Source organism: Barbus barbus, assembly GCF_936440315.1.
Source record: "Barbus barbus genome assembly, chromosome: 38".
Taxonomy (NCBI): domain Eukaryota; kingdom Metazoa; phylum Chordata; class Actinopteri; order Cypriniformes; family Cyprinidae; genus Barbus; species Barbus barbus.
In genome coordinates this window covers 24,390,294-24,402,715 of record NC_136716.1, presented here as the reverse complement: position 1 = coordinate 24,402,715, position 12,422 = coordinate 24,390,294, and positions in this window count along the sequence as shown.

Here is a 12,422-nt window from a genome sequence, read left to right as displayed (position 1 = left end):
CAACTCCCTCACAGTTTCTTCTAATTTTTTCATCCTGAAGTCTTACCATGAGACAAGGTATTTTTCACAAGTCACTGCCAATGGAAACTCTAGCAACTCAGGCTTTGTTAATTCAGTGTAGGTTTTTTGTTTGTGTATAAAAAGTAGCTCTTGAAAATGAAAATAATTAGGAGCCATATTAGGAGTTTGTACATTTGGTTTTCTGCTGGTTGGTGACTTTTTTTCTTCAGTAGAACAGTAAAGTGGTCCTCGGTGATTCATTATATGCAAGTCAATGGCTACCAGCACTTTGAGATTCAAAAAAATCATATCAGAGAACACAAAACCGATAATGTGAAACACGGCTGTTTTACATGTCTAAAGCATATAAAGTGAATAAACTAGTCTTCAGCAGCTCTCCTTTTACATAAAACATGAGAAACCATAAAACTTTAATTTCACCCCTTCACTCAAGTGTTTGCACATATGATTATAACCGGCTCATCTGTCCTAAGTTCAGTTTGCTGTTGGAGAATGAGCTGCCAAAAATCAGCATCATAGGATCATACACTGGTATTTATAAATACATGTCAGTATTTTGTCTCATTTCGAGTTGGGGTGCCTGTCAGATGTTTGAAAGTGAGTTTTGATGGAGGAAGTTCTGTGCTGTTTGAACCGTGAACTGTTTCAGACAGTTAAGCCTGATTTGGTGAACTGGTTCATCCAAAGAATCAGTTCAAAAGAGCGATTCGTTCATAAATGGCACATCACTCTGGACCATTTGCCTGATGCTATGGATTACTGGTAACTGTTTCTTTCACAGACCAACCATTCTGCTTCATAAGTCCCCAAAATATTGTCAGGAGCCACAAGTAATAATTTTCTGCTCCCTGATATGTTTTTTTAGAGTCTCAAATTTCTGATAGCCACTGACTTGCAGTTTATTAAATATAATGGATCATGGTTTCAGATAAAAATCGTCTGTACTGTTCTACTAAAGGGAATATATCTTGGATGAGAGTAAATTATCAGCAAATTTCAATTTTGGACGAACTGTTACTTTAAGACAACTCAACAAAATGTATCAATGTTAATCAATTAACATAATTAATTTTATAGGAATGAATCATGAGCTGCACTCTTTTCAATTCTGTTGTGGTCTGATTGGCTTTGAACACAACAAATGTACTTCTAAATCAACCCTAATAAGTCAGCTAGTTGTTCAGAGATTCCTAATTATTCAGTTATGAAATTGTTATTTTGCATATCCATATTTTTATAATTTGTATTATATTGTAACATGCTACATTTGAAACTGACATTCCCCAATGCCGACCAATAACGCATTCATTTTCTGAACTTCCACTGAGTGTATCTGTTGTGATTGACTCAAGGAAGCTGTTTTTGTGTGCTGGCCGTACTGATTAGTGTCAGATGTCTGCAGGCAGTCAGTGAAGCACAAGAGAGAGTGAGAGTGAAGGACAGAGCAAACAAGGAAAGACGAGATATAAAGAGAAGAGAATCACAGAGGCAGATAAATAATTACACAACCCGGAGTCTATGCATCCACAGGAACAATGCTGAACGATTGACAAGGTCATCTCAGATGAACTCCTCCAACACTCTACAGTCTACCATCCTTTATATTCAACAGTCCTTTGTTATTTATTTCTGATCATATCAGTGATATTATGAGCCTGTACAATGCGCATTGGTTTTGTACATTTGAAGCATTAAATCAGCGTTGAATCAGACTCCATTATAAATGCAATCTTATTATTGCTCATATAGCAAAGACCAAAAAGATTAGATTTTCTACATCTACAACATTTTCTGAAGTGGTGTTTGAACATGCAAAAGATTAAAAAGTTGATGCCATTATTCTATATTTTATAATGTGTGTTTACAGTTGTTTTAGCTTGTTGTTAGGGTGTTCAGGATGGTTGCCAAGGTGTTGCTATTGTAACGAGTTATAGTGAATACAATTAGAATGTAACACATTGTTTTTCACTAAAATTCTTTTTATTGTTTTACAGGTTTATTTGTTATTGTATTATTGATTTATTTCTGTTTTTCTTTGAGCAATATTTGTCTGTTCAATGTTTAGAGACGTTTATTTTGAATATTTCTGCTGGCGCCCTACAGACGCCGTTTTCAAGTGAGTGCGCCCTTCTCGTCAGTTCGCATTGTATATGTTGGTGAGAGAAATGTCTTTATGGAATGCCCTTGCGAGAGAGAGATATGAGCTTTATTCATGTTAACCCACAGACGGAGTGAAGTTAATGCTGGGCGTGGCTGTCAATAAATCCTCTTTTGGTGAACAGAAGTGAAAGTGTCCTGAACCTTCTTACACACACCGCAGATGATGGTAGCAGCGGTCAGCAAAGGACCGGTTACACTATGCAGTTACCAGTGTGTTTACAGTTGTTTTAGCATGTTGCTAGAGTGTTCAAGGTGGTTGTCAGAATGTTGCTATGCAGTTACCAGTGTGCTCACTGTGGGTTTTATTGATTTATTTGTTTAGTCATTTAGCAGACGCTTTTATCCAAAGCGACTTACAAAGGAGGACATAAGAAGCAATCAAAACCAACAAAAGAGCAACAACGTGCAAGTGCTATTATAAGTCTTGGTTAGCCTAACGCAGTACAGATAATTATTATTATTTATTTTTATTTTTTTAATAAAAAAGACATAGATATAGATAAAATAAAATTAGAATAGAGAGTGCTAGAGTTAGAGGGTCAAGTAAAGTAGGAACAGATGAGTTTTTAGCTGTTTCTTGAAGATGGGTAAGGATTCGGCTGCTCGTATTGAGTTGGGCGGGTCATTCCACCAGATGGGAACAGTTAATGAAAAAGTCCGTGAAAGTGTTTTTGTGTGTCTTTGGAATGGCACAATAACGCGTTGTTCACTTGAAGAACGCAAGCTTCTAGAGGGCACATAAGTGTGAAGTAATGAATTCAGGTAAAGGGGTACAGAGCCAGTGGTGGTTCTGTAGGCAAACATTAATGCCTTGAATTTAATGCGAGCAGATATTGGTAGCCAGTGCAAATTGATGAACAGAGGCGTGACGTGCATTCTTTTCGGCTCATTAAAGATTAATCTTGCAGCGGCATTTTGGATTAATTGTAGAGCTTTAATAGAATTGGCTGGAAGACCTGCCAAGAGAGCATTGCAATAGTCAAGTCTGGACAGAACAAGAGCCTGAACAAGGAGTTGTGTTGCATTTTCCGAGAGAAAGGGCCTGATCTTCTTAATATTGTATAATGGAAATCTGCAGGACCGGGAAGTTTTAGCAGTGTGGTCTGAGAAATTCAGCTTATCATCAATCACAACTCCAAGGTTTCTGGCTGTTTTTGAAGGAGTTATGGTAGATGAGCCTAACTGGAAGGTGAGATTGTGATGAAGTGATGGGTTAGCTGAAACTACAAGCAGTTCTGTCTTAGCTAGGTTGAGTTGAAGGTGATGGTCCATTATCCAGCAAGAAATGTCTGTTAGATACGCTGAGATGCGAGCAGCTATCGTCGGATCATCAGGATGGAATGAGAGGTAGAGTTGAGTGTCATCAGCATAGCAGTGATATGAAAAGCCATGTTTTGAATGACAGAAACTAGTGATGCCATGTAGACAGAAAAGAGAAGTGGTCCAAGAACTGAGCCCTGAGGCACCCCAGTAGTTAGTTGTTGTGACTTGGATACCTCACCTCTCCAAGATACTTTGAAGGACCTATCAGAGAGGTAAGACTCAAACCACTGGAATGCGGTTCCTGAGATGCCCTTTCTCAATAGGGTTGACAAGAGGATCTGATGGTTGACCATATCGAAAGCAGCAGACAGATCCAGCAAGATAAGTAATGATGATTTGGAAACCGCTCTTGCAAGTCTTAGGGCTTCAACAACAGAAAGCAAGGCAGTTTCGGTCGAATGTCCACTTCTGAAGCCAGATTGGTTACTGTCCAGGAGGTTGTTCTGTGTGAGAAAGACAGAGACTTGGTTGAAGACAACTCGTTCAAGTGTTTTTTCAATAGGATCAAACGGACAGGTAGTTGGATGACTGGAAAGGATGAGTTTAGAGACTTCTGCCTGAGAGAGTGCAGAGAAGGATGTGAACGAATGTATGTTTGCTGGTAAGATGTGTTTGATAGATTGTTTTATGTTGCTAGGGTGTTCCGGGTGGTTGTCAGGATTTTGCTATGCAGTTATCAGTGTGTTCATAGTGGGTTTTATGTTGCTAGGGTATTCAGGGTGTTGTTATACAGTTAATGATGTGTTTACAGTGGGCTTTTTGTTGCTATGGTGTTCAGAGGGTTGTCAGGGTGTTGCTATACAGTCATGTATCATGTTTGTAGCCTGTTTCTATAAGTGCATGTTGCCAGGGTGTTTACGGTGGTATTTAGCATATTGCTAAGGTGTTCACAGTGGTTACCAGAGCATTGCAGCTGTAATTGTGTTTACAGTAGTTTTTTGCTAAGGTGTTCTAGATGGTTGCTATGTGGGTACTTACTGCCACAGTCTAGTTCTGGTCCTTAGATGTCTCACAACCCTCTTTCTATTTAAATATATGTATTTTTCCACTCATTATTGTTATTATTGACCGTCCAAACTTTAAGGCCTGTTTTACACATCCTGCATCTGCTACGTGTGAGTGGTGCGGATCTATTTTGGTTCCTATATTAACATTTTACAGTGTTCACACTGTCCACATGAGCAGCGTGGTGCTGCGTCCCAGAAGCGCCACTGTGAGTAGAATATCCCTGAACCTATTTTTGCTGCATGTCACACATCAGAAAACATGTTGAATGTAAAGTATAAACCTGTTTTATCAACCCACATGCAGAAACAGACTAACCAACACGTTCTATTCACTTGTCAAACATTAATTCAGATGTAAGCAGTTTATAGATACAGTTTGGGGTTTGTGTCTGCTCTGTGTAAATTAATTACCATATTGATGTGAATTACATTCCACAATGTTCATGTTTGTAGCAGCCAGTGCTGGTTAGTAGCTGAGTACATATAATCTGGATGATTATAGTACTCAGATTCCAAAAATTAAGTACTTGTAATTAGATTTTAAAATACTCATAATCATACTACAGTACCTTTTTATTGAATACATGATTAAATATTATTTATACAATAGCAAAACAATATATATTGATTGATCCTTCATGAAACCTTGATGTAATGTAATGTTTAAAGCACTTAATGTTGTTAATAATAACAAATGGAATATATTTTCTTTCTCTTTATATTTTCTATCAATAAGGTACACTGTTATCCTTTTTAAATCAATGTGATAAACGAGTTAGGTCAAAAGTAATCAAAAACTAATCTAATTATATTACCTTGTGTGATGCAATGGAGTGCATTATGAAATATAATTTTTGTCATGTAATTTGCAATCAGTAACAGACAACAATTTGCAATCTACCCAGCACTAGTAGTGCTCACCATTCTATAATTTGCGACTGTTATTATTATCAAAGACAATTTCCTATGAAATCACTTGATATTCTGTATTAAAGCCACATCTTTACATATAAATGTCTACTGAAACATCACATACGACTGTCTCACTGATTTAAGTCTTAATTGCACCTGATCTTTCTAATTAAAAGCAGTTGAGTTTTTCAAGAGACGGAGACTGAATAAATTCTACTTTATTATTTCAAAGCTCTGTCTGAGATTACAGACTAAAGCCTTTCATATCAAAACCCAATGATATCTGGCTGAATAACCGTTAATTCATGGATAACACTAGCCCACTGGCACAGATTTAAAACACCGCCTCTATTATATTACAGATTCATGCTGAAAATCAACCCGAAGGTGACAGGCTCTCTTTTGGAGGCTCCTCAGAAACGGAGGATTTAAGATTTATGGGTTTGCATATGTTAGAATTGCACTGCTGCGTTTCAAACACATTTATTTGATATGCATTTGTATGAATTATATTTCTCCTTACATCTGAAGTGTGTGTAGTAATGAGAAATGGTTTCTTTCATTGCTTTAATGTTCTGCAAAGCCAAAAATACACTACCAACTTTGAGAAACACAGCCACAAAGTTAAAGCAATTAGTTGCATGGAGTATCAGTGTGATACTGGCAATAAATCTTGTGTCATGCTGCATCTTAAAATATATAAGACCATACGGTATGGTCGATTATATCCATATGCGTTTACAATAACATAAGTGACACTAACAGATTATACAGAGAGATATTCAGAGTTTCACCTCACCTAATTGGCTCTTTTCTGGACCCAGGCGCAATAGATGCATCTGCCTGGGAGTAAATTTGGGTCCTGATAGTATCATCAGTCTCTCGGCCAGCAGCTTTGGCCGCAGGCTTTCACAGTGCCAGTGTGTGAGGATTTTCAGTGCCACATTGTTTGGTAGGGAGGACCACACTAAGTGGCTTTGTGCAATTTGACAGTCTGCAAACAATAGTGCTGTTCCAGAATTTCTGAAGATGCTTCTGCTAGAATAAAGTATTGCATAACTCCTAAATAGAAAAAAGAAATCTATAGCAGTCCTGTAAAAAGTCATTTAAAGGTGAAGTGTGGGATTGCTGCAGCACCAAACAGGACTTAAAAAATATTGACTCTTTTATGAGCATTTTAAAAGAAGAATCATGTTCAATGTGTTTTCTGTATTATAATAAAAGGGTTATGTTTGGTTTCAGACGCACAGACATGACCTGGGGGAGATTCTTTCATAACTGAAGCTTCTGTTTATGCTCTCCTTTTTGTCAGCCTTTTAACAAACTGTCAGATGGTTGAATGTTGTGTCTGTGCCTTAAAGTGCCTAAAAGCCAAAACATATTATAGCTATTTCTACAACAGTGCCTGTGTATTCTTTGAATTTATAGGGACGTGAATCTTTGAGTGACAGTGATTTTATTCAAAAACCATTTCAGTTCATGGTTCAGTTTTTGTTTCATTATTATTATTTTATTTTATTTGATACACTGAACAGAGATTTGACCAAAGGTAAATTTGAAATTTAAAAAAGTAACTTTAACTTTAAAAAAAGTATTCAGTGGAAATGATTAATTACTAAAAATATAACAATGATTTGCTCCCACATATAATATAATGTATTTTTTATGTATAATATGTATATATTTTACTTGTTGTAAGCTATGAGTCACGGTTTATAAATCTTTTGCATTTTAAAGTGATTTTTGACAGAAATTGATTATGCCAAGTCATATTTAAAGACTGATGCAGTTGCATTAGCAGGATCTTTAATCCAAGCCTTAAAAAAATTGGTCAATCATTATAATCCTGTCTAAATTGTAACAAATTAAATGGTTATTTTCAATTAAATCAGGTTCCAGTATTTATTATGTGCATATAATATTGGACAGTGATCTAAAAGTGATAGATAAATCAGGTTTTGTTTTTAACTAAATCTGCAAATCTAAAGTTTAAACTAAATCTGCAAATCATTTTGAATAGGCTGACAAATATAGAAAATAACTCATCCAAACAAAAATCCATCAGTTCCTATTACTGTTCTGAGGCTACTGACTTTGTTGTTCCACCTGCAGAAGAACAGAGCATTACTAATTCGATAAAACAGTCCGAATGCCTCGAATTGATCTTGACATAAGGGTAAATCTGTAGTGGGTCTAATTCCAGCGATTGCTCTATTGGCTGCTCTCGAGGCAGAGGTTTGTGCTCCGTTTGCTCTCAGTGTAGTGGATATACTGCTGTCAAATATGAATGTTATCTTACGGCTGAGCAATGATGTGGAACAAAGAAGGCCCACACAGTACCACAGCGATGCACAAATACCCCGGTGCAACACAACATCCGCTTTTAAGATACTGTGTTTCATGAAAGTTTAAGTTGTTTTTTACAGATTAGACAGGAGGGGAAAAAAGTAACAGAAATAAATATGTATTGACACCAAAAGTGACCTTGCACCCTCAATACTGTCAGATGATTTGAATCATAAATGATTTTATTAATATTATTTAAAATGCTATTTTTAATATATTAAATAAAATGTGTATAAATAGGCAGTCTGTGTCATCAAACACAACTCCAAATCATATGCATGCATGCATTAATGTCTTTGTGATGTCTAAGGTGTTGAGAGTTAAGATATGTTGAGAAATACAGGTGTCATATGGAGATGAGAGTTATTTGGCATTAATGTGAAGCTCTCGCACATCTAATATTGACAGGGTGATGTCAGAAAAGCCACTGCAGGAGTCTGAGCTTATTTAGTGACATTGTGTGGCGGTATGAAAGGTCACAGCATGGGCAGACAGAAAATAATGAAAATAAACAACACTGCATTAACCAAGGCAACATACTGCATACTATTTAAACTATTTTATACATATTTTATATATATTTATATATATATATATTTATTTATTGCCCTTAGGAATAAAGGTCAAATTGGGTGGCCATTGTACATGACTATAATATAACTGTTAAGCATACACTACATCAGGGTTCCTCAAATCTTTCCCTGGAGGTCCAATCTGCTGCAGAGTTTAGCTCCAACCCTGATCAAACTCACCTACCTGTGATTTTCTAATGATCTTGAAGACTCTGATTAGCATGCTCAGGTGTATTTGATTAGGGTTAGAGCTAAACTCTGCAGGAGTGGGCCAGATTTGTGGATCCCTGCACTACATTCATAAGGAAAATGCTCTGTAGATTTTTACATGGGCATATTATTATTTTTATTATTATTATTCAAAATTGTACACAGCCAAATGGAGGTGAATTTGTTCAGAAGCCTAAACAATAGGAGCATAAAAACTTATTCTAATTTTAGAAAGTATGCCTGAAAAATATGTAGACATAAATAAATTTTTCATATTGAATTAACTATATAATAATTTAAAGTTGCATGTGAACTTCAGCAAGAAAATCCTCTTGTGGATCTAATACTACAGCTGCAGAACTATAGTTGTGGATTTATTAGTTTTGATTTTTTGTGTTTTTTTGGTGATTTTTTTGTGTTTTTCAGTTTTGTTTTTGATTTTTTGTGTTTTTTTTGTGATTTTTTTTGTGTTTTTCAGTTTTGTGTTTTTATTTTCTATATATGTAATTGCGTAATAAGCCGGCATGCTTAATTTATAGGGATGTGGTCAATAAAAAGAGTTTACAGTTGTAAAGGATTATCCCTTATTTTAATTTAGCTTTTAGGGAATCTATTCTTAAGATTCGATATTGATATTTGCATGATTATTCGATATTAATCAAAACGTCCAACTTATACCTTGTTAACGATACCTCATTAACGACTTGTCCAGCAAGCGTTACAATCAGTACGTTATCTCTTAACAATTCAGTTTTATTCCCGTGGCACACGATAATAACATAAGAATATAATAAGAATAAGAATTGATTAGGTAATTTTGAGCATAGGTAACGCAATCTTTGCTCTTAAATTACTTCAACCAGTTTCCAGCAGAATTAAGGAGATTTGTTTGATATTACTTGCTTTAAGTTGAGTTTCCGTTCCTTTCCTGGTCGAGGGAACCCCGTGTGCGGATTGGCTGCTGAAATCGTTGTTGCGTAATGTCACTGGGGATGCCCTCTTGCGATTGGTTGGTTTCTCTGTGACGTGATGCCGCTCTTAAGAAGTCTGTTTCAGTTCTTACGGCTTCAGATGTTAAAGTCTCTTTAGAAGTTTGACTAAGTCTTGATAGTTGTTCAATGCTCGGCCAGATGTTAATGGCTGGGAGTGCTTTGGCGCGACTCGAGCAGGAGCCGAAGTTTCACCAGGTCAGCGAGCGAGCAAGCAAAGAGAGCCACGCACCAAAGTTGGGTGTCTGTCTTTATTGGGCTGAATTCAGTCTGCCCCCTTTCGCTGTTTGATCCAATCACAAGTGTTTCTGTAGGGCGGAGCCCCGCCCCCCTCGGCTCAGTTTTCCGTGCATAAATCCTTTGCTGCATTATTTAATAAAATAAAGAGCACATCCTAGCAGATTCCTATAAGTGTTTTAATAATACATTATGATGAGAAAGGTCAATTTTCATCTACACCAAATTATTGCTGACGCAACTAGCTTTCATTCGAAATCAAACACCAAGTATTTTGCATACCCAAAGTACATATATCAATTTTATCTATTACGCGGTTAAGGCATAGATTAAATGATCCTAAATTCTAAATAATCACACCAAGCATGTGAAACTAAACAATAGTGATCGGGAAAAATTAGACATCAAGTGATTACAACAATACCATAGGTTCCAATAACACAGCAAGCTTAATTTAATGAAATACAACCTGAATATATATTGTAAATATATTGTATATATTGCTTTTGAGTATATTGCTTTAATAGCAGGAAAAATTATAATTTGTTCATATTTTTTGGAATCCTTAAGCAAGATTTGAGTCTATTTGTCTGTTAATAAGAAGAAAAGGCGCGTTTCCTTTGGAATGTGAGGAGGAGAGAGGAGAGTTGTCCGGGGGTCATGAGTGTCCCGTTGGGCATGTATCTGTGAGATTTCAACGTCCAGTTTCATCATAAAAACGTCTCTCCTGGTTGATACAATCATTGAATTACATGTTAAGCAGTCAGGAGGTCGTGTCCAGATCCAGAGGTCTTTGTCCTGTTTCTGGTTGAATTATGTTTAAGTGATAAGAAAGCCACAGTAAAGTCCTGTTCTGGAATACGTCCAGATGCTCCCTCAAATTTATCCTGGATAAGGAGATTTAGGACAGGAAATCGGCCAGCCAGCCAAATGCAGATGCTGGGAGTGGAAGTCTTAACTCCTGCTAAGGAATGTGCTATCTTGAAATTATTGTGTGTGTGTGTGTGTGTGTGTGTGTGTGTGTGTGTGTGTGTGTGTGTCCTGGTCTACTTAGGCACTACACAGTACTTAAACTTATCTCTCAAACCTGAAAAGTCGTAATGCAAGACTGAAATATGATTCAAAAAATGTTTGTCTATAAATTTCCATAGATCATGTAAAGCTTCTCTTATCTTTTTTTTTATTATTATTTGTACATGTGTGTTTGAACGACACAAATAGATGGCCAAAAAACAACAGAGATGGGAAGCAAAGTGGTGGGGAACTGATGGAGCGAGAAAGAAGAGATATCCGGAAAGAGAAAACAACAATAAAACTGAGAAGAATGAGTCATGGTCTATTGTTGAGAGAGTGTTTCTCAGCTAATGGTCATCTTGTGTAGATATAGCCAGATCTGTGAATGTGATTTTTTTTTTTTTTTTTTTTTTTTTTTTTACACTACCGATCAAAAGTTTAGGGTTGATAAGATTTTTTTTAAGCTTTTGAATGTTTCTTATGCTCATCAAGGCTTAAGGCTTAATTTATTTGATTAAAATAGAATATAAATAGTAATATTGTGGAATATTATTGCATTTTAAAATAACTGTTTTCTGTTTGAATATGTTTTAAAATGTAATGTATTGCTGTGATCAAAGCTGAATTTTCAACATCATTACTCCAGTCTTCAGTGTCAGATGATCCTTCAGAAATCATTCTAATATGCTGATTTGCTGCTCAAGAAATATTTATTATTATTATTATTATCAATGTTGAAACAGTTATGTAGCTAAATACTTTTGTGGAAAAAAAAATTTTTTCTGGATTATTGATGAATAGAAAGTTCAAAATAACTGACCTCAAACTTTTGAACAGTAGTGTAGATATCAAGAAATGAATTTATGTATGCTAGAACTACACTTCATGTATGATGAGATCACCCAGTTACAGTAATTTGTGTAGCTTGTTACTGGAATGGTTGCTCTATTGTGAAAGCAGCTGATTTCCATCATGTGACTGAAAATGTAGTTAAGTTAGCTAGTCACTCTCCAACACTTATGCAGAACCATTAGAAAATGATGCAAGTATGAGTTTTTCACAGCACCTGCCAATTATGTGGTGAATTGGGTTGGGCTATATGCCAGCCGGTGGAAAATTAAGACTTCAGATACCAAGGGAAATTGCAAGCCAGACATCACAGCAACTATACCCGCTGCCTCCTTATTTTCATTCACTCATCCCTCCATCCATCCACCTGACCCAGAAAGCTGGAGCACTGTTATGACATGCAGGGAAAGCACAGCTGTTCCTTTCTTCACAAAAGCAGGCTGAAAGGGAATGAGCTGGCTGATATCCCACTGGCTCTTGGGCCTGGAATTCTTTAGAAAAGCATAAGAGTCAAGGTAGAGATGGAGAACGTCATGGCTCAGTGGGAAATGCATTCAAACAGTGAGAAGGGTTGAGAGTTGTCCACTTGTAAGAGATGCATTCTGAAATATTCATGTGAGAAAGTGTGAAGGATCGCATGCTAAATAACATGGTGCAGATAAATGCCAGTGTTGTATTTTTGGTATCTGATGGCTCTTTTTTGATGATTCTTTTAAAGCTTTTTTTATGAGATGTACTGCTCGGTGTGATATAAATAAGAACAAATAATAAAAATGATTTTG